General features: G+C 57.3%; 1 long non-coding RNA gene across 1 annotated transcript; it reads right to left on the bottom strand.

Annotated features, from left to right (window-relative positions):
• Positions 1-13,761: 13,761 nt before the first annotated feature.
• On the bottom strand, positions 13,762-20,145 carry LOC135983446 (uncharacterized). The gene is made up of 3 exons (XR_010601100.1): positions 18,518-20,145; positions 15,364-15,434; positions 13,762-15,194 (listed from the first exon to the last, which is right to left on the bottom strand). It is a non-coding gene; the product is annotated as an uncharacterized LOC135983446 (long non-coding RNA).
• Between the last annotated feature and the right edge of the window lie 8 nt (positions 20,146-20,153).

The raw sequence follows: 20,153 nt of genomic DNA, 5'->3' as shown, positions 1-20,153 counted from the left end.
CTACCGACACCCCTCCCTCTCTGCCTGTCCCCCCGCCTTCTCCCACCCATGCCTCCCTCTGCCTGTCCCCCCTGCCTTCTCCTACCGACACCCCCCGTCTGTCCCCCCTGCCTTCTCCCACCCATGCCTCCCTCTGCCTGTCCCCCCTGCCTTCTCCCACCCATGCCTCCCTCTGCCTGTCCCCCCTGCCTTCTCCTACCGACACCCCTCCCTCTCTGCCTGTCCCCCCTGACTTATCCCACCCATACCCTCCCACTCTGCCTGGCCCCCTGCCTTCTCCTACCCACATCCTCCCTCTCTGCCTGTCCCCCTGCTTTCTCCTACCGACACCCCCCCCCGCCTGTCCCCCCTGCCTTCTCCCACCCACACCCTCCCTCTCTGCCTGGTCCCTCTGCCTTCTCCCACCCACACCCTCCCTCTGCCTGTCCCCCCGCCTTCTCCTACCGACACCCCTCCCTCTCTGCCTGTCCCCCCGCCTTCTCCCACCCATGCCTCCCTCTGCCTGTCCCCCCTGCCTTCTCCTACCGACACCCCCCGTCTGTCCCCCCTGCCTTCTCCCACCCATGCCTCCCTCTGCCTGGCCCCCTGCCTTCTACTACCGACACCCCTCCCTCTCTGCCTGTCCCCCCTGCCTTCTCCCACCCATGCCTCCCTCTGCCTGTCCCCCCTGCCTTCTCCTACCAACACCCCCCGTCTGTCCCCGCTGCCTTCTCCCACCCACACCCTCCCTCTGCCTGTCCCCCCTTCCTTCTCCTACCGACACCCCTCCCTCTCTGCCTGTCCCCCCTGACTTATCCCACCCATACCCTCCCACTCTGCCTGGCCCCCTGCCTTCTCCTACCCACGCCCCCCTCTCTGCCTGGCCCCTCTGCCTTCTCCCACCCACATCCTCCCTCTCTGCCTGGCCCCCTGCCTTCTCCCACTCACACCCTCCCTCTCTGCCTGGTCCCCCCTGCGTTCTCCCACCCACAGCCTCCCTCTCTGCCTGTCCCCCTGCCTTCTCCTACCGACACCCCCCTCTCTGCCTGGCCCCCTGCCTTCTCCTACCGACACCCACCCGCCTGTCCCCCCTGCCTTCTCCCACCCACACCCTCCCTCTGTGCCTGTCCCCCCTGCCTTCTCCCACCCATGCCTCCCTCTGCCTGTCCCCCCTGCCTTCTCCTACCGAAACCCCCCTCTCTGCCTGGCCCCCTGCCTTCTCCCACCCACACCCTCCCTCTCTGCCTGTCCCCCCTGCCTTCTCCTACCGACACCCCCCTCTCTGCCTGGCCCCCTGCCTTCTCCCACCCACACCCTCCCTCTCTGCCTGTCCCCCGTGACTTATCCCACCCACACCCTCCCTCTCTGCCTGGCCCCCTGCCTTCTCCTACCGACACCCCCCGTCTGTCCCCGCTGCCTTCTCCTACCGACACCCCCCTCTCTGCCTGGCCCCCCTGACTTATCCCACACACACACACACACACACACACCCCTGCTTGTCCCCCTTGCCCATGCCCCACTTTCCTGCATCCTGCCTCACTGAACCCCTCTGCCCCCATCCCGACCAGGCCCCATTCCCCCAGCCTCGCCTCCTTTGGCCCCATGCCCCCCCCCACCTGCTGCTGTCTATTTAACAGCACAGCAGCTGTCTGATAAGAGTATTCAGCCCAGGAGAGTCCCAGGGCGTCACGGGAGGGACTGTTAGTGCTGGCTGAGCCGGGCATGCTGCAGGCAGGCACCGTGCGAGCTTCCCTCAAACCTCTGCAATGCCCCTCAGTCCTGACCCACAGCCCTGTTATTCCAGCTCTGGCTTCTTCCCCCAGCTCTTCAGTTTCAACTTCCATCCCCCTGCTTTTCCCAGCTCTTCCCCATCGCTCCACCTAGTCCCCATGTGCAGCCCTCTCTTATCTCAGCCTTACTCTGCCATGCCCCTCCGGCCCCGTCCATACCCCCTGCTATTCCAGGCCTGGGCTGCTCCTCCCTCTCCACCCAGCATTCTGCAGTCACCACCCACAGTTCCCCTTCCCTGCTGCTCCAGGCCGGGGCTCCCCCACAGGGCTCTGTATGGTTCTGGGAAACGTTTCAAATATAAAGAAGAAGCTGGTGTTTTCCTGGGGGGAGGCTGCCGATCCCACCATTTCAGAAAGACACCAGCATTGGTTAAAAATGGCGCAAATTCTCTGAGATCAAAGTTCTGCGCCTCGCACATCCTGCAAAGTGTTTCGGTTTCACTGCATAACTCGGGGCTGTGACAGATCTAGCGCCAGTTATTTGCATTTATCTCATTAGTTCCCTTCTATTCGTGCCCCTGAACTGCTGGCTTCTCCAGGGCGATGCTTGGTGTGCATTTGGAGTCAGAAATGAGCAGATGGAAATGAGTGTCCCGGGAACGGCACCTTCATATAGGCTTCCAGCAGGCACCAGGACAGGTTTACAAAAGGGATCAGCATGTAGCAGCTCCCACGGAGCGCAATGGAGAACGTCCCCGTCCCCACACATGGAGCGCAATGGAGAAGACACCTCCCCCTCCCCCAGTGTGGAGCACCATGGAGAACAGCCCCCCCCACCCCACCCCCGCATGGAGCGCAATAGAGAACGCCCCCCCCATGGAGCACGCCCCCCCCCCCCGCATGGAGTGCAATGAAGAACGTCCCCGTCCCCACACATGGAGCGCAATGGAGAAGACACCTCCCCCTCCCCCAGTGTGGAGCACCATGGAGAACAGCCCACCCCACCCCCGCATGGAGTGCAATAGAGAACGCCCCCCCATGGAGCACGCCCCCCCCGCATGGAGTGCAATGGAAAACGTGTCGTCCCCCTGCCATGGAGCGCAATGGAAAAGCCACGCTCCAAACAGAGCTGGCACTGGCAGAAGCAACTGTCCCATGACTCCATGCTCTCCTGGGATCCATGTGCGCTGCCTGCCTGTGTCAACATCTCCCCCTCACACCTCTGTGACCGGTTCCCCCAGGGTGCCACCTGGAACTGGGGTGCCACTGAGCCCCCCGACCCACCAGCCTGGGCTCCCTCTCCCACTGTGCTGCTGTGACAAGCTGAAAAGCCTCCAAGCTTACACGTTCACCAGCATTCACACAGGCAGGGCCACACCCAGCTGCAGTCACATGCAGGCTCTCTAAGCACCAGGCGCCCAGCCCAGAACCTAGAGCAGCACATCCTGCCCTGGCCAAATCTGGCCAGTATATGGGTTTAACACCCGGCCCACCTCTCCCTCAATGTGAAGAGGACCACACTTGTGATAACCAAGCAGAGATTTCCCCCAAGCACTCCAGTCAAAGCTCACTGGTTTGGATTAAAACATAAAATAAGTTTATTAACTACAAAAGATCGATTTTAAGCAATTATAAGTGGAGGATTAAGTGGGGTTGGTCCTGCTTTGAGCAGGGGGTTGGACTAGATGACCCCCTGAGGTCTCTTCCAACCCTAATCGTCTATGATTCTATGATAAATGACAGCAAACAGATCAAAGCAGATTACCTAGTAAATAAACAAAATGCAAAATAAGTCTAAGATACTAGAAAGATAGGATATGAACGAGCAAATTCTCACCCTGACTGATGAGACAGGTGGGCTGCAGATTCTTATGGAACAAGCTGCACTTCTTTTGCAGGCTGGAGTCCCCAGGTCTTTCATACGCAGGCTAGAAATCCCTTTAGCCTGGGTCCAGCACTTCCCCGGTTCAGTCTTTGTTCCGCAGGTGTTTCCAGGAGTCTCCTTGTGTGGGGCGTGAAGAACCACAGATGATGTCACTCTGCCTTATACAACTTTAGCATATGGCAGGAACCCTTTGTTTCAAAGCTGGTTTCCAGACCAGTCTGTGGAAAAATACTGACATCCCAAGATGGAGTCCAGAGTCATGTGGCCTGGTCACATGTCCTTGTAGAGTCACAGCAGCCGTCACTCACAGGCTGTCTGACACATTCTCAGGGAGGCTCACCTGGTGGGAGATAAGCTTCTCCTAAGGACTGTTGTTTTTTCTCATGGCCCATTGCCCTGAATAGGCCCTTCCCGACCAACTATTTAGACTAGTGGATGTTATCCAGGTGTAACTATATGTGAAATGCAGATACATGGTCAATATTCATAACTTCAGCTACAAAAATGATACATACATGCAAATAAGATAATCATGTTCAGCAAATCATAACTTTTCCAGTGACATCTCACATGACCCATCTTGTACAAAATGCATCATAATTATGCCATGATCATATCATAATAATATCACTGTGAAGAATACGGGGTGCAGTGTCGTAACCGCCTGTCTTTGTCCCCCCTCACAGCTCTGCTGTGCCCACATCTCCTCCTCCCTTGGCTGCCAGGTGGCAAGAGCTAATGTCCTCGTGGCTTCCCGTGACCCCATTCCCATGTGGCCAGCCCGATAGGTCCTTCGTGCACCTGCTTCCCTGCCTCCCCATGCAGCTCTCACTGGGGCGGGGGGACGGGCACTGCAGAGGGCCGTCCACACTTAAAATGCTACAGTGGTGCTGCTGCAACGCTCCAGTGAGGACCCTCCGTGCCCGCCCGTTGGGGGTACATTTCTCCCACCCTGAGCGATGTTGTTAGACCGCCCTCATTGCCTAGCCTAGACCTGGCCAAAGTCCCATAAAGAGTGATACAAAGTCCCCACGCTCCCTCCGGGGGCCCTGTCTGTAATCCACCAGCTGGTGTGGCAGGAGGGGGCTGGGGAAAGCCGGAGGCAGGACTGCGGAGAGCTGCAGGGGAGACACCATGCCAGGAGCTGGCAGCTCTGTGGGCTCTTTCCGTTCCCATCCTCGCCTGGCAGACGGCAAGGGCCCCCTCCGTGCCTACTGGCATCCCCCCAGCACACCCACAGCACGGCCTGCGTCTGCTCAGACACCATGGTGTCAGGCCCAGCACAGAGCTGCTGCCTCTGCCACGCGTCCGTGTCTGCTGACTGAAGGGCCTGAGCGCTGGGCTGCCACCACCCCATGTCCCCCACGGCAGCCTGGAGCACCAAGGGAGCCAGCAGGCGGGGGGCGGGGTGTGGCTGGAGTGGCTACTGGGGTGTCCTGGGAGCTCTGTAATCTAATGGCTAAGCCGTAACCTTGGCCAGAGCCACAGCGAGCATCCCCTCCCCCTCCCAGCGCTCCCAGGGCAGTGGGGAGATGCCACAGACCCATAGGGGCTGTGCTGTGCCCCAGCTTGTAACGCCTCCCTTGGGAGGCCCCAAGGGGTCCCGCTCTTCCACAAGGGCACATGGCCTCGTAGCCTGAGCCCTGGACTCCGGCGCGCCTGGGTACGTCTACACGGCAAGCAGAGCCCTTGGCAGCACGTCTCAGAGCCTGGCTCCACATCCATGGGCTGCGGGATTCGCGCTACACTGCTAAAAGCAGCCGTGTAGACATGGGTGCTCAGGATCTCAAGCTCTCTGATTTCCCTAGGCCTGAGTACTAGGGTTACCATATTTTAAGTGTCCAAAAAGAGGACACTCCACGGGGCCCCGGCCCCGCCCCAACTCCGCCCCTTCCCCAAAGTCCCTGCCCCAACTCCGCCCCCTCCCCTGAACGCTTCGACCCCCTGCTCCTCCCCCTCCCCTGCTTCCCGCGAACATTTGATTCGCGGGAAGCCTGAAGCAGGCAGGTAGCAAGTAAGCTGGGGCTGGGGCTGGGGGAGGGGGGAGGCGCGAGGAGGCGCTGCCCAGTCCAGCCCCCCAAGCCGAGCGGCTCCCTCCGGCAGCCGGCTCCGGCCAATAGGCTCTGGCTCCAGCGTCTCCGGCCTGGCTTGGCTTGGGCCCTGGGGAGCCGGCCCCAGTTCCAGCCGAGCGCGCCGGTGCCGGCCCCGGCCCCGGCCCCGTCTTCGGCCTGGCTTGGCTTGGGCCCTGGGGCGCCGGCCCCGGCCCGGCCCTGGCCCTGGACGAGCGGCGCCAGCCAGCGGCCGAGCAGTCCCGGTCCCAGCAGCTCCGGCCGGCTCGGCTCGGGCCCCAGTTCTGGCCGAGTGGCTCCGGCCTGGCCCCGGCCCCGGCCCTGGCAAAGCGAGCGGCGCCGGTCGGCAGCCGAGCACCCGCCAGCCCCAGCAGCTCCGGCCCCAGCGGCTCCAGCCTGGACCCAAGCCCCATGACCCCTCCCTCCCTATTTTCCCGGACATGTCCGACTTTTTGGCAATTCCCCCCGGACGCGGATTTGAGGACCGAAAAGCCGGACATATCTGGGAAAATGCGGACGTATGGTAACCCTACTGGTGCACAGCAGCTCAGCCTGCAAACGCCCCACTCCGAATCCTTTCAATTTTCTACCAGCAAGACAGAAAAGAAGGAAAAGCAGCTAAAGCGATGGAAATCTCAGTACAAAGTGAGGCTTTTATTTCAACAACAGCCTTTGTTCCTTTAGCTGGAGCGAGTTTTTGGAAGGAAAAGGCCCTGGTCTGACAGTCTCTTAGATGCTAACTGTCTTTGTGGGGAAAGGAGAAAATGGACTGTTGTTAAAGGCAGATCCCACTGCCTAAGAAGACACAATGAGACACACACACAAGGAGAGGGAAACAAACAGCAAAGCAGGAAAATGCAGCTTCTGTCTCCAGCACCAACTCACAGCAGGAGAAACAAGGGCCCAGCCCAGGGTGTGATCAGCCACGCTGAGACTTAGCAACCGTGCACCAGCATCGGGCTGCCTTGCTTTCAGCTGTCTCTGGTCACAGGCTCACGGCGCCCTTACAAAGCACGCCGTCTTGGGCAGCTAAGCCAGACGCTCATTAAACAGAAGGCAAGAGGAGAGCACCAAGAAAGAAAAGGAAAAAAAGAAACGGTGGGAAAGGAAATGGACAGAATGGGGTGGGGGTGACAAAGTCTCCGGCTGTGTCTACACTTAGAAGGCTACAGCGGCACAGCGGCAGTGCTGTAGCTGCACCCACTGTTGTGCTTCGGTGTAGACCCTCGCCACAGCGCCAGGAGGGGCTCTCCGGTCCGCACAAGTAATCCACCTCCTGCAGGTGGTAGCTACGTGAATGGAAAAATCCATCCATCCCCCAGCACCCCCCTCCCACCCCGTTAACAGGGCCCTGCCCCAGCCAGGGCTGGGGCCCCTCCTCTGGGTTATTCAGTGCACACAGCCTCAGGCCGCGCTCCCTGCCCCAGGGACACCCCCCGGCTCGGCTGGCCGTGACTGGCCGTGTGCTGCAGCCCCAGGTGAGGCGGGCTCTGCACGCGGTGCCCAGCATGGGACCGAAGGGCCCTCGCTTGGGGCTGGGCTGGCAGGGTGCCGAGCCGCCGCCCGCTCCCCCCTTTGCTGGTGCACTGCATGGACAGGGCGACTGATCAGGCGGCGCAGCGTCCGTGTCAGGAAACGGCACTAATTGGCTTCCCGCTGGCTGGGCAGCGGCTTGGCAATCCAGCTGGGGAATTGCCACGTGCCAGCCAGACGGCCAATGTGGCTGCAGGCGCTGAGCTCTGGGGGTGGTGAGGCTGGGCCCTGCTCACTGCCCCAGGCAGAGTGTGTGGAGGGTATGACTGGGCCACTGGCCCTGGGGGGTTAGGCCTGGGGCTGGTGGGGGGGTGGGGATTAGTGGGGGAGGGGCTGTTGTCAGGGGTGGGGTGTACGTGGGGGAGGGGCTGGGGCTTATGTTGGAGGGAGATGGGGAGGGGTTGGTGCTGGGGGACAGGTGGGGGAAGGGTTAGGGCTGAAGTTGGTGTCAGGGGTGGGGGGCTGGTGTGGGGGCAGGTGGAGGAGGGGCTGGGGCTGGTGTGGGGATGGGGGACAGGTGGGAGAGGGGCTGAGGCTGGTGTGGGGGTGGGGTACAGGTGGGAGAGGGGCTGGTGTTGCGGGCAGGTGAGGGAGGGGCTGGGGCTGGTCTGGGGGGCAGGTGGGGGAGCGACTGGGGCTGGTGTGGGGGTGGGGGACAGGTGGGAGAGGGGCTGGTGTGGGGGTGGGGTACAGGTGGGAGAGGGGCTGGTGTGGGGTGGGGAACTGGTGTTGCGGGCAGGTGGGGGAGCGACTGGGGCTGGTGTGGGGAGCAGGTGGGGGAGGGGCTGGGGCTGGTGTGGGGGTGGGGGAGGGGTTAGGGCAGTGCCAATGCTAGCTCACTGGGGGCACTGAGCAGGATTTCTTCCCCCCCCCCCCCACTAAAACAGCGAAGTTCATATAATAAAAAGTGAATAGTGGGCCCCTTTGAGCGGCTCGGGACCCGAAGCAATCGCGCCTTAGTCTGTTTATGGCTAGCGCTGGCTCCGGGGGCTTGTGTGGGGTTTGGGGGTCGCAGCAGCCGCAGGCCCCATCCAGGTGACAGGCGATGGGAGGGTGTCGGGCCCTTTATGTGAGTCAGCTGCTCCCCCTTGTGGCTGCTTGGATGAAAAATTCCCGAGTCAGCGCCGAGCCAGGTCTGTGCATGGCCCAACAAGCTCTGGGGCTGCTCGGCATTGTGTGAGCGTGGGGTGGGGCTGATGCTGCTCAGAAGCAGGACATGCACCAGCACAGACACACAAGGCCAACACACACTCACATGTGCACACATGCACACTTACCTGCATGCTGACATATTTGCACTCACACATGCATGATGACAGGTTTCAGAGGGGTAGTCGTGTTAGTCTGTATCAGCAAAAACAACAAGGAGTCCTTGTGGCATCTTAGAGACTAACAAATGTATTTAATAATTTTAATCCTAGAATCATGAGGATTAAAATTATTAAATAAATGTGTTAGTCTCTAAGGTGCCACAAGGACTCCTCGTTTTCACACATGGATGTATTTCCATGCACATTCACACATGCACACGTAAGCGGGGTCTGAATGAGCTCTCCCCTGACATCTAGTGGTGAGCTGGGGGAGAAGACTTCAGGCGCCAACCTTGTTTGCATGGGCACACCCACCCTGCCTAGGTGAGCAGCGTGATGGGGTTGCTTTGCCCCAATGATCGCTGTTGGCGAGTGTTGGATTGCGAGGCCCTTTGTTATTAGGTGCAGGGGTACAAAGGTCATTGTCCTTGTTGTGTGAATCCAGGGCAGCAGAACTGTGCTTGGCATAACCTGATTGAGGGGTCACCATAAACTTAACAGCACTTGCTAGGCAGGGGGCAGGGATGCCAAAGCCTAGTAGAGATGAGAGAGGGTAGGGACAGTTGTGTGTATTTGGTGGTGTGGGTATTGGTTAAGGTTGAGAGGTCTTTGGGGTGCAGTTATTGATAATTAGGTGTAAGCTTTAGGAGAGTGTCTCTGATGTAAGGGATTATCCTCCTAACTGCTGAAATCAGTAAGAGCTGTGTTAAGTGGTGGTACATTAAAATATCCCAGAGAGTGCAGAGAAGCCAGATGAGCTGCTAGTAGGGCAGAGTGGCAAGTGGTAGACTCCAAAGTGAGTACCTGGACAGCGGAGCAGCCAAGGTGCCTTTCCCCCCACCCCTGCCAGAGTGGGAGTGAACTCATGAAGATGCACCTCTGAACTCTGGGTCGTCATTGACCAAGGACACCAGCAGTGAGTCGGATGCGGAGAAGGGAGGAGAGCTGTGACATTAGGAGTGTAATATAATATTTCATTGGAAGGTGACCGGGCCAGAAAGAGTTAATTAACTCAGACTGACCTGACACATGGGTGAACCTTAAGGGCTAGTTAGGAAGATATGTAAATGAATAGAGCTTTGAAATGCAAGTCTGCATTGTTAGAGATAGAAGGGGAGGTGTTTGCTCAGGGCTTGGGATGTAAGCAAACAAGTCTTGTCTATTACTATAGTTTTAAATTCAAAGATCAAAAAAGGAATATTAACATTTGTGATGATATTGGAGTGAAATAGTATTATTGTCTATATGTCTCTTTGAAGGTTGTGGTAACCTGTATCTGAACTGTTTGATGGATCAATTACCCTGTGCTAATTGCCAGGATGTTTGGAAGGAGAATTAAGCCTATTGTTTTCTCAGGCCAAAAGGCTGCTGGAAATGTATAAGAACCCTGGGACACGATCCTGCTTCATCTCAGATCTGCTTTGGGTTTCAAGAGGGGGAACCCTTAAGCCACAAGGATTGAGATCCCCAGTCACTGACTGGAGTCACCCTGAATATGGACATTGGACTATAACCTATGGATTATTTCTAAAAGGACTTTTGGCAATTACAAGCTCACCTCTGCTATGTATCTGAACCTCAAGAATTGAATTCAAGTCTGTCTGTAGATTGATCTTTTAACCAAAACACTCTCTCTCTTTTCTTTTTTAATAAATTTTAGTTTAGTTAATAAGAATTGGCTATAGCGTGTATTTTGGGTAAGATCTAAGTTATAATTGAACCTGGGTATGTGGCTGATTCTTTGGGATTGGAAGAACCTTTTCTTTTATATGATGAGAGAAGATTCTCAGTAATTATCATCATATCTGACAGGTGTGTCTGGACGGAGGCCTGAGGCTGGGCACTTTAAGGGAGCTGTGTTGTTTGGACGTCTGAGTAACCAGTGAGGTCCTATAGAAGCTGTTTTGTGCTGGTTGGTAAATCTAAGTATTGGAATAACCACCAGCGTTTGGGGTTTATCTGCCCTGTTTTGTTTGCAGTTCACCCTGATTGAGTGACCTCAGCTGGCTCCCACGGGCAGCACCGTCACAAGAGCATTAAAGGAACTTTTGGTTGTTGGGCTTAGGAACCTGAGGCAGAAGGATGCTACCCAACAAGCTCTGGGGTGGGGGTTGGCTCATGGGTTTATGTTTATGAATCCTGCTTGTGGCAATTTCCCAAATTAATGTTGGGTGACTTCCCTCCTTTCCTTAAGAGTTTCTGTTCTGTGCTCAGACTCTGTGCTTGCGAGGGGGGGAAGTATTTCCAGGGGTGGTGTGTAATTGTCCCGGGTTACTGGGTGGGGCCTTGAGCTGGTTCTGTGCTGTATTGTTTAGAGGAACCCCTAGATATTGAACTCGCTGCTGACTCCCCTGGCAGATGGATACCACACTTGTTTGAGCTCCCACCAGCTCAATTCAGTTCGCCGAGTCTTGATGGGCAGTTCACGCTGTACAAGTGTTGCAAAGTGTCTGAGCGCAGGATAGGGTCCTCGTTCCTCCCTCCTCGTGTGTGAGCCCCTGTCTGTCGTTCCTGTCCATTCCTGCCCCGCTGGCAGGTGACTGCACTGTGGTGCCATCTCTGCGTCGCGGGCCGGCTCCCAGAGTCAGGCCCAATTCATCCTCACCGTTGTTCCCCAAGACCTGGCTCACGATTCCTGGCAGTTCCGGGGAATCTCTCGCTCTCCCCCTCGCACTTCCTGCTGTTTGGGACACGGGCTGGGGGCATTTATGGGCCAGTCTCTAGTCCGGGCCGCTGGCTGTGCTGTGACTCCTCTCTGGGTTTGGATTGGCCTTTGTGCCTCCTGGTTTGCACTGCTAGCTTGGTGACACACCGCATCTGCTGGGCCCCATGCAGTGCTCTCCCCAGCCCTCTCCTTATCCCCAGGCCGCCCGTGGGCCCTGCCGTTTCTCTGGCTGGGGCGCACTGGGGAAGTCGAGCACTGGGGGCTGCCACTCGCTCGCTCAGGACCCTGACAGAGGGAGGCAGGAATTCTGCAGCAGCCTCGCTTCTTATGCAGCAGCAAACCCCCTCGCTCTGCCTCTTGGCCCTGAATAAGTGATGACACAGCAAACAGTGCTAGCAGCAGCTGGATCCATTCTGTGCTGAGAGCCAGGCAGATAGACATGCAAGGGCCGAACCCCTGCACCCAGAGCTGGGGACGAGTGCAGGGTGCGTGCAAGGGGCAGGTGGGACTGGCACAGGTGTGTGAGTGGAGCCAGGCCTTGCCCCTGTCCCCAGGGCAGGTTGATGAGGTAGGCACTGGCATGCAGGAGGGACACCAGCGTCCCATAGCAGTGGTATGGTCAGCCTGGGCCTGGGTTCTAGGAACCAGAACAGCAGCTGCTGCATTTCCCTGTAGCTCAGGACCTGGGGTCTCATGGAGAACCCCCTGCAGGGCAGGAACACTCAAGCATGGAGCTCCCAGGACTCTAGTGAGACCAGCCCTTCTGCAGAGTCAGGTCGTCCCAGCCCTACCCCAGGCTGTCTGGAGCCCCTTTGCATCACTGACAAGGGACTAAAACACTCCATTCTGCCTTGACAACTGCCAGAGAAATTCCCCAGCCCAGCCCAGGAGCTAGCTCAGTGTGAATGCAAAAGTGCACAAATACTCACTGTCCCCTCCCCCGCAGAGCTGGCTACTCCCCATCCCCCAGCTGAGCACTCGCTCATTCTCACACCTGCACTGGCTGACACACGCGTTCTCACGCACACGCACACACACACGCACGCTGCTCCTGGTTGGATCTTTCCTAGTCATTCGCCCCATAATCCCCCCTCTCTTCAGTCGTGAGTTCTCTCCCGCTGCACCGCAAACCCTCCCGTGTCCTGCTGCGCTGTCATGCTCAGCAATGGTGTAGAGCACGGTCAGAAAACAGCCAGGTTGGGCCCAAGTCTGGCACAGGCTGGGCCTGTGTGACGGCGCTGCCCGTGGGAGCCAGCTGAGGTCACTCAATTAGGGTGAACTGCAAACAGAACGGGGCAGACAAACCCCGAACGCTGGTGGATATTTTAATACTTAGATTTACCAACCAGCACAAAACATAGAACCTCACTGGTTACTCAGAAGGCCAAACAACGCAGTTCCCTTAAAGTGCCCAGCCTCAGGCCTCCGTCCAGACACACACGTCAGATATGATGATGATTACTGAAAATCTTATCTCATCATATAAAAGAAAAGGTTCTTCCAATCCCAAAGGATCGTGTCCCAGGGTTCTTATACATTTCCAGCAGCCTTTTGGCCTGAGAAAACAATAGGCTTAATTCTCCTTCTCCCAAACATCCTGGCAATTAGCACAGGGTAATTTATCCATTAAACAGTTCAGATACAGATTACCACAACCTTCAACGAGACATAGAGACAATAATACTATTTCACTCAAGTGTCTTCCTAAATGTTAATATTCCCTTTTTTGATCTTTGAATTAAAGTTATAGCAATAGACAAGACTTGTTTGCTTACATCACAAGACCTGAGCAAACATCTACCCTTGAGATCTCTAACAATGCGGGCTGCATTTACATACCTTCCTAACCAGTCCTTAAGGTTCACCCATGGGTCAGGTCAGTCTGGGAGGTAATTAACTCTTTCTGGCCCTGTCACCTTCCAATGAAATAGTATATTACACTCATAACGTCACAGCCTGTCTGCACAAAGACCCTCCCAGGGTACCTACGGTCTCTGGCGCACCCTGGGCTGTGGTTCACGGTGAGGGAGGAGTAGGCATGCGTTTGGGACGGTGACTCTGGAGCTGAGGTTGCCAGCTGGCCAATTTAGTAGCACTTGGCTGCATAGAGGATTGTGCTGGGGTTTTCACTGGGGACGTGTCAGGGCGCACTACAATTCATGCCTGGCAGCCCAGGCTGTGACGCCATGTTAGCATAAGGAAAGAAAAATGCTAAAATAACATGAAAATATAGATTGAGTTGTGTGTGTGTTCTCTGAATGCTGGGAGTCACTAGCTGGAGTCAGCACTAGGGGCCGTCTTGTTCCTGGTGGTGCTGGGGGGTGGCCAGTTGGATGCTCAGTGGCCAGGTTTTGCTGGTGGCAGGAGGGGAAAGGCTGCTTTTTGTTGGGGGCAGTGGGGGGCCAGTGGCCATTTTTGTTTTTTTTTGTTGGGGGGTAGCCAGTGGCTGGCTTTTGTTGGGGGGGAGGGGGGGAAAGATGGCCAGTGGCCAGGTTTTCTGCCTCTCAGAGGTGGCCGTCCTAGTGGAGCCTGATGGGAATGGGGCTGGTTGGGGGATGGATTTGATTTTCTGTGAAAAAATGTAGATGGAAAAGCAAGTTGACGCTCTACCATTGACTCCGCTTGCGCTTCTCGTTCAGGTGGAGTACCGGAGTCGATGGGAGAGTGCTCAGCGGTTGATTTATCGTGTCTATACTAGATGCGATAAATCGACCCCCGCTGGATCGATTGCTGCCCGCCAATCTGGCAGGTAGTGTAGACAAGTCCTGTGTCTCCTCTCCAGGAGAACAACCACAGCCAGACAAAAGGGGAGTCTTGTTTCAATTTTAAAAAGTTCTAGCCTTCCCATTGGCTCTTTGGCCCGGTGCCCACTCACTTCCTTTTACCTTTGCAAAGCAGTGAGACTTTTTAACCCTTTTTAACCAGGTAGAACAAGTAGAGAACAGCTACTAAGAGGGATTTTAAGCTAACTGGCTGGGTGGGTGTCCATAAAAGGGAGCTACCCCCCCAATTTATCACACACCCCCATCCCAAAATTAAAGGACATTTATGCAAGAAATGTTCTGTTGACTCAAAGAGCCACTTTTCGTAGAAAAAAGCGAGAGAACAAAGTTGGCCCAGCTGTTGCTGGGGTGGTTGGGAGAAGAGAAGACGCACCTGGAAGGTGCTTTCTGAGAAGGGCAGGGGTTCTGGTCACGGCTCACAGGGACCTTTGTGTGGGGACTCTGAGGAACGTTCCCATCGCTAGGGCCAGCCTGGGGGTGGGGGGCGGGTGCTGGACCCCCTGGATTCTGACCAGCCCTTGGGGTGTCAGATCTGAACTCCCGCAACAGGTCCCCTTGCTCCCAGTCCAGTCTCTCTGCGTAGTCTATAAGAATTGGCCAGTATCCCTTGAAGTAGTTTGTGAGCACTCTAGTGGTGCTCTCTGTCTTCTCTGTTCCAACCCCCGCAGCCCCTGCAGAGAGGCAGGGCGGGGTGTAGCTAGGCTCGCATGGTGTCCATGGTTAGGCAGACAGGGTGATTTGAGCCCCTGTGCCCGTGTGGTTTCTTCCACTTGTATTTGCTGTGTAAAGAGCAACAGACCCAGCATGCAGCTTGGCTCCTTTCGGATCCACTGACTGAGTAGCAGAGCAGGCTAAGCCGGCATAAGCAGCCCCCGCTGGCCGGAGGTGAGGGATCGAAACCAGCCTGACGCTTCCCCAGACCATCCAGCTGGGCATGCCGGGGTTGTGGCTGCTCTGTCTGCAGGGCTGGAATGACAACTCCCTGCCTGGTCTCTCTCTCCTCCCCCGCCCCCCAGCTCCCTGGCAGGTGCCCTTGGCTTGGGGGAGCAGGTGCCTCACTGGGACGGAATCCAGCTGGGAATTAGCACGAAACCTGTGGCCCCAGGCAGAGAACATTTAACCCACATGCTCGCTCCGGAGACTTGGCTGCACATCCCTGGAGAAGCAGCTGCTTACAGTGTTACATGAAAGTGAAGTGAAACCTGCCACACGACTGGAGTTGCCCTGTATTCCCAGAGACCTGGAAGAAAACATCAAATCATCACTGATAAAGTTTGCAACTGAGCCAAAGGCTCGGCGGGTGGTGAATGATGGAGAGGACAGGTCATCGACCACGATCTGCGTCACTTGGGCAACTGGGCGCACACAAGTGAGGGTTTTATTTTAACGATCTTTCCTGTTCCCTTTACCATTCACTGGAGAGAGTCTTTCCAGGAACCCCCTGCGTCTGACAGTCTCTTCCACGATAAGCACTGGCCGCCTGGGGAGAAGAGAAGAAGTGAGTTGAGATGGGCTGGGGCTGTTGTTAAAATCTGATCTCATTTCCTGAAGACAAACAAGGCACAGACAAGGGGGAAGCAGCAAAGACTGGAAATGCGGCTTCTGCCTTTAGCTTTGTGGGGAAAAAGAACTAGGTGGCCTTCTTTATGACAGCCAAAGTAACACCGAAGGCCCAAATTCAGGTCCTCTGACAGAAGCTGACTATACAGACGGCCTTTACATGAAACAGTACAGGCCAGGGCCTGAACAAAACTAAGCTGTGCAATTCCCTGCCAAATACGGTCATGGGCTTTGACCAGAGGAGGGAGGGGAAGGAAACAATGCGAAAGGCCTTAGCAACAGAATAACTGCTTGTTTATAAAACATAATAACCGCCTATATGAAGAAGTTGCTTCTAGTAAAGGTCAACTTCCCCTATAGTTCCAGCTATCTAATCATATATCATCTGTGGGCGTCCCGTAATAAACTCCTATGACCCCGGAAAAAAACAATATGTACCCTGACGAGAACAACACCCCAACTGGTGCCAAGTATCACCCATGTCAGAAACCACCAAGAAACCCCCCCACCCAATAGGCACCCAATTCTCGTAAATAATGACGGAGCTACCGGGAAAAAGGGACAGACCCCTACTCTTGTTTTTGTATAAATGACGTACTATTTGTACTATGCTTGTGGTCTGACGGAATAAAGGCAGCCTGCGTGCTGTGCTAGGTGTGGTAGTTTTCGGACTGCTACCCCAACGCGTTGGTACGTTTGCAATAAACTAGGGTTACCATCCGTCCGGGTTTCCCCGGACATGTCCGGCTTTTTCAGTGTTAAATGGCCGTCCGGGGGACATTTCTAATCTAGGGTGACCAGACGTCCCGATTTTATCGGGACAGTCCCGATTTTAGGGGACTTGTCCCGCGTCCCGACCTTACATCGGTCGGGACGCACTTTGTCCCGATATCGGGGGGACCGCGGCAAGCCGGCACTGCTCACGTCTTCTTCCGGGCCCTGGGGCAGTGCAGTTGAGTTTCTGCTGGGCTGGCCGGCAGACGCCTGCAGAGTGCTGCAGCCCCACTCCCCAGGCACGCACAAAGGCAGGGGTGGAGCTTGTAGGCACCAGCAACGAGCCCCCGCCGCCCCTCAACCTGACCATGCCGGAGCTACGCAGACAGGAGCCAGAGGGACACTCCCTCCTCCCCCCGCTGCCAGCCCTGTGAACATGGCTGCAGCACGGCCCCGCTTCTCCCTCCTGCTCCTCGCCCTAGTTGCCCTGCTCCTGCCCGCACAGTGGCCCCTCTGCTTGGCCGCCAAGCACCTGGACCGGTGCTTCGCCGAGTGCAAGCGCTGCACCGACCCAGAGTGCAGCAGTAAGTGGGTGCGGGGCGCTGGGGTCCCCGGACGGGACCTGCCTGCTGGATCCTGAGGCTAGCACTGCGGGGGGGGGGGGGGCTGTGCCAGGCAGGCTCTGGGAGGGAGGACGGGGGGGGTCCGATGCTGCTCTGGGTAGCCCGTGCGGGGTGGGGTGATGATGCTGCAGGGACGGGAGACCCATGAGGAAGCCGCGGTGGAGGCAGTGCTCTCGGGGCCAGCCCTCGGGCAGGGCCATGGGGCCGCACTTGTGGGCACCGCGATCCGGCCATGAACCGGACGTTTCTCCGTCCCTTTAAAGGGCCAGTAGCCCAGCGTCCCGTCGGGCAGGTTCTCCCACATGGAGCGGGAGGGGAGGCAGTTGGCCGAGAGCGGGTGGAGGGAGGGGGCTGGGGGACGTGGCCTGAGCGCACCCTCTGGTGCTGGGGGGGGGGGGGGGTCCAGGTGCGCACAGGGGAGGGGCTTGTTTTTTGCTCCGCCCCCCCGCCCCCCCCCGCGTCCCGATTTTTCACTTCTGTCATCTGGTCACCCTATTTCTAATCAAGTAGAAATGTCCGGGATCTCCCCCTTCCCCTAGTGCGGCACGGCTGATTGGACACCTGGCCTGATTGAAAGCCGCCCGCAGCCACTAGGGCCTCTAGCAGCCAGAGTCCCTCCCCCTCCCCCCGCTCCCTCCTCCCCCACAGAGCAGCGGGGCTGTGTTTGATTCCACGTGGAGCCTGCATTTCTCCCTCTGCCGGGTGAGCGGGGGGGAGCAGAGCAGGCGGCGGGGGGGGGACAGAGGCTGCAGGGGCGGGGGGGGTGCAGAGGCTGCAGGGGCGGGGGGGGTGCAGAGGCTGCAGGGTGAGGAGGAGCAGGGCAGGCAAGGGCATAGGGGCTGCGGGGCGAGTGGGGAGCAGGGAAGCACTTAGCAACTCCCAACCAAGATCAGAGCGGGAGGGAGGAGGGGGAATGCGGGGTGCTCAGAGGAGGGGGCAGAGTTGGGGCGGGGACTTTGGGGAAGGGGTTGGAATGGGGGCGGAGAAGGGGTGGGGTTGGGGCGGGGGCGGGACCGGGGCCCCGTGGAGTGTCCTCTTTTTTAAATGTTTGAATATGGTAACCCTAAATAAACTGGCCTCAGGCTTGAGTCTGTGAACTAAAATCAATGCGTGGGTGATTTTTTCCACGACAGCTTTGACTCTCATTTGTAAGCTCATCGCTAAACACAGGCCAGCACATGGTTTTATCAGCCAGTCTGAGACCTGGCAAACTTGTACAAGCATCGGGCTGTTTGGGGCATTGCTTTTAGCTGCTTTTCCGGTCACAGTGTTGCAAAATAGATAGTCCTGGCTGGCTGAGCCAGACTCTGATTAGACAGAAGGAAAAAGGAGAGAGATGGGAAAGAAAAGGACACATGGGAGGGAGGGAGGGAGGACAAAGTGTCATATCCCAGGTGATGACTGGGATTTAACCAGAGCTGGTGGAGGTGTGTCATGAAGCCACAGGCCCAGTGCTCTGGAACAGTCCCTGGGAGACCCCTTCAGTACGCCAGCCCCCTTGGGTCTCGCTCTGTCACTAGGGCAAGCCACTTGGCTTCACCGCCTCTTTGGGCCAACCCTTGGAACCTTCAGCACCCCTGCTTCATGTTGTGAGCTCCCTGCAGCAAGTCCTCCTGAGCTGGGACCGGAGAGAGACTCGTACACCCAAAGGGAGCCATGCACCCACCTCCAGCACCTGCCGTGACTCTCAGCCAGCATGCTAAAAGCCGTCGGGTTTATTAGACGTCTGGAACGTGGCGTAGACGGTCCTTGGTTAGCTCAGAGAACAGAAAGTTACAGCCTGGTCCATCTTGGGCAGCCCAAAGCCCTCTGATCCCTCTTCTGTCCCGGTTCAGGAGCCTCCAGCTTCCAGTAGCCCAAACTTAACAACCCCGCCAGCGGGCCCCTCCTCAGTCCTTGTTCTTGTTCCTGGGCAAACACAGCTGGCTTCCTGCAGAGGGGCGCGGCCCTCCAGGTCATTAGTTGCTAGGTACCAAATGTCCAGGCAATTGGAGTGGCCTTTGTCCTCTCGGACTGTCCATGGACATGGGCCCCAGGCCCCGGATGGCCAGGTATCAGTCACACCTGGAACTCTGCAACCTTCCCCTCCCGCACTCCCAGTAAACCATGCAGCACATAGGGGAAACTGAGGCACGCACAGTATTCATACAAAATATTACAGAGAATTCCGCCTCTGGCACAAGATGTCATTGAGATCCCTGTCTCTGACTTGGCCTGTCAGGTCACCTCTCAGGATCAGGATGAAGAAGGGACTGTGTTGTCACAGTAGAACCCAGGGTCCCAGGAGAAGGTGGGGGTTGCAGCCATGATGGTGAAGCTCCCTTCTACTCCTTCGTTTGTCTTTCAGTCAGCCAGCATTGCGGTAGCCAGCTTTCCCCGCAGATGCTCTTTCTGAGGACCCCAAAAGGGAGTGACAGGCCAAACAGCCCGTCCTCTCATGATGTTGTCCACCAGTTAGGACCAATATCTGACACACCAATTCTGGTTCACTGAGTTCTGGTCCCACACGTCTCTTGTTTACCAGGCATGATCTTAACAAAGTCCTGGAGTTATATCGGTCACCCTGTTTGTTTGGTCTACTTCCACCTTTCTGTCTCCCTGTGTCGCTCTAGGTTATTGTGACGCTGTCTGAACTTTCACTTCCTTTTCACAGTTCAGACCACACTTAGGATCACGTTACAGGCCTAGTGATTACAACAGCCCCCTCTTCCTTGCACCCGGCCCTACCTGGGCTCTAGGGGCCAAGCGGGTGCCTGGAAGCTGCAGGGCGCTGGGCTCACAGTGCCCTGTATAGGCCCTGTTGGCAGCTCTGGTGTGCTGGCATTGGCAGCTCTGGCAGGTACCCAGCGTGCTGGCAGGGTCTGCGCGGGGTGGCTGGAGTGCTGCACTGTTCAGCGCTCTGCAGACTGGGGCCTGGGTGGCGAATCCAGGGCGGTGCCGCTGGCCAGTGCTGGCCAGGACGCTCTGCGCAGGGGTCATGGACCCCGGAGCCCGGATGCTGCACACGATGGCAAACAGCCAAGCTGCAGCCGGCTGCCCGGGCGGGGCCGTGTCTGCCAGTCGCATGTTGCAATGCACACGTGTGTTTCATGAGGACAGTGATGTGTGAGCCCGCTTGGCGGGGTGATGCCCCCAGGCTCCGTGCCCAGCTCAGGGAATGCCCCCCACGAGCCCGGGGAGCCCCGCCCCAGGGCCGGCGCTCACCTGCCCCTCGCGCGCGCGGCCCCTTTAAGGGAGCCTGGCCCGAGGGACTACAGCTCCCAGAATGCCTCGGGCACACGTGACCACCCCAGCTGAGCGCG

The sequence above is a fragment of the Chrysemys picta genome, chromosome 1 (genome assembly GCF_011386835.1).
Source record: "Chrysemys picta bellii isolate R12L10 chromosome 1, ASM1138683v2, whole genome shotgun sequence".
NCBI classification, from domain to species: domain Eukaryota; kingdom Metazoa; phylum Chordata; order Testudines; family Emydidae; genus Chrysemys; species Chrysemys picta.
Note: the sequence above shows the minus strand (reverse complement) of the source record. Positions and strands in the feature narration are given on the sequence as shown.